This window comes from Eubalaena glacialis, chromosome 7 (genome assembly GCF_028564815.1).
Source record: "Eubalaena glacialis isolate mEubGla1 chromosome 7, mEubGla1.1.hap2.+ XY, whole genome shotgun sequence".
Classification (NCBI taxonomy): Eukaryota; Metazoa; Chordata; class Mammalia; order Artiodactyla; family Balaenidae; genus Eubalaena; species Eubalaena glacialis.
In genome coordinates, this window is record NC_083722.1 from 106616977 (window position 1) to 106619765 (window position 2789).

The window sequence follows — 2789 nt, forward strand, 5'->3', positions numbered from 1 at the left end:
ATGAAAATGTAAAAGATTAACTGACATTTCACCAAAGAAGATGGCAAATAAGTGCATGAAAAGATGCCTCACATCATTAGTCATTAGGAAAATGCAATTCAAAACCACAATGAGATACCACTTCACAACCACTAGAATGGCTCAAATTAAAAAGACTGACCACTCCAAGCGTTAGTATGTGGGGCAACTGGAACTTTCATACTCTGCTGGTGGGAATATAAAATGGTATGGTCACTTTGGAAAACAGATCATAGTTGCTTAAAAAGTTAAAAATAGTTTCCCATCATGGAGGACGCTAGAGATAAGGTGCTTCAGGACTACCACAAGAAGCTGCTGGAGCACAAGGAGATCGACAGCCGTCTCAAGGAGTTAAGGGAACAATTAAAAGAATTTGCCAAGCAGTATGAAAAGTCTGAAAATGATCTGAAGGCCCTACAAGGTGTTGGGCAGATTGTGGGTGAAGTACTTAAGCAATTAACTGAAGAAAAATTCATTGTTAAAGCTACAAATGGACCAAGATATGTTGTGGGTTGTCGTCGACAGCTTGACAAAAGTAAGCTGAAGCCAGGAACAAGAGTTGCTTTGGATATGACTACACTAACTATCATGAGGTATTTGCCAAGACAGGTGGATCCACTGGTTTACAACATGTCTCATGAGGACCCTGGGAATGTTTCTTATTCTGAGATTGGAGGGCTATCAGAACAGATTCGGGAATTAAGAGAGGTAATAGAATTACCTCTTACAAACCCATAATTATTCCAACCTGTAGGAATAATACCTCCAAAAGGCTGTTTGCTATATGGATCACCATGTACAGGAAAAACACTCTTGGCATGAGCTGTTGCTAGCAAGCTGGATTGCAATTTCTTAAAGGTTGTATCTAGTTCTATTGTAGACAAGTACATTGGTGAAAGTGCTCGTTTGATCAGAGAAATGTTTAATTATGCCAGGGACCACCAGCCATGCATCATTTTTATGGATGAAATAGATGCTATTGGTGGTCGTCGGTCTTCTGAGAGTACTTCAGCTAATAGAGAGATTCAGAGAACTTTAATGGAGCTACTGAATCAAGTGGATGGATTTGATACTCTACATAGAGTTACAATGATCATGGCTACAAACAGGCCAGATACAGTGGATCCTGCTTTGCTTCGTCCAGGCAGATTAGCTAGAAAAATACATATTGATTTACCAAACGAACAAGCAAAGTTAGATATATTGAAAATCCATGCAGGTCCCATTCCAAAGCATGGTGAAATAGATTATGAAGCAATTGTGAAGCTTTCAGATGGCTTTAATGGAGCAGAATTTAGAAATGTTTGTACTGAAGCAAGTATGTTTGCAATTCTTGCTGATCATGGTTTTATAGTACAGGAACACTTCATGAAATCAGTCAGAAAAGTGGCTGATTCTAAGAAGCTACAGTCTAGATTGGACTACAAATCTGTGTAATTTACTGTCATGGCTGCATGACAGATATTGGCTTAATGTAAAAATAAAGTTAAGGAAAATAATGTATGTATTGGCAATGATCTCATTAAAAGCGTATGAATAAAAATGTGTATGAATAACATTGTAAAAATTAGTAATTCAGTAATTCTACTTTTAAGAAGTATGGAAGAAATTTGTATGTTTGTTAATTTGTATTTATTGCAGCAGAAGTTATAAAAGAAGAGTATGGTGAAGCTTTTCGTATTTGCTGTGTATTTTGTAAAACCTTGAAAATGGTTTGAGACAGTAGTACCAGATAGCATTTCTTATGACTTATTTTATATCATTTGTTTTCCTCATCCTAAAAAGTTTAATAAAATCTGTTTGATTCAGTTCTCCTACAAAAAAAAAAAAGTTAAAAATACTTCTTCCTTTCCAATTTGGATTTCTTTTATTTCTTTTTCTTCTCTGATTGCCATGGCTAGGACTTCCAAAACTATGCTGGATAAAAGTGGTGAGAGTGGACATCCTTGTCTTGCTCCTGATCTTAGAGAAAATGTTTTCAGCTTTTCATCATTGAGTATGATGTTAGCTGTGGGTTTTTCATATATGGCCTTTATTATGCTGATGTATGTTTCCTCTATGCCCACGAAACTGTCACTTTTTGCAAATGACATGATACTATACACAGAAGGTCCTAAAGACCCTAACAGAAAACTACTAGTGCTCATCAATGAATTTGGTAAAGTTGCAAGACACAAAATTAATATACAGAAATGTTTTGCATTTCTATACATTAACAATGAACTATCAGAAAGAGAAATTAAGAAAACAATCCTATTTGCCATCACAGCAAAAAGGATAAAATACCTAGGAATGAACCTACCTAAGAAGGTAAAAGACCTTACTTGGAAAACTATAAGACACTGATGAAACAAGTTGAAGACGACACAAATAGATGGAAAAATATACCGTGTTCTTGGATTGGAAGAATTAATGTTGTTAAAATGACCATACTACCCAGGGCAATCTACAGATTCAGTGCAATCCCTATCAAAATACCAGAGGCATTTTTCACAGAACTAGAACAAATAATTTTAAAATTTATATGGAAACACAAAAGACCCTGAATAGCCAAAACGATTTTGAGAAAGAAGAACAAAGCTGGAGGAATCATGCTCCCTGACTTCAGACTACATTACTAAGCTATAGTAATCAAAACAGTAGAAACATAGATCAATGGAACAGAATAGAGCCGAGAAATAAACCCACACACTTATGGTCAATTAATCAAAAGACAGCCTCTTCAATAAGTGGTGCTGGAAAAACTGGGCAGTTGCTTGTAAAAGAATGAA

The 2789-nt window shown here is 35.8% G+C and overlaps 1 pseudogene; it reads left to right on the forward strand.

The window, feature by feature from the left end:
• Nucleotides 1–285: 285 nt before the first annotated feature.
• LOC133094837 (26S proteasome regulatory subunit 10B-like) lies at nt 286–1455 on the forward strand (annotated as a pseudogene).
• The last annotated feature ends 1334 nt before the right edge of the window (nt 1456–2789 follow it).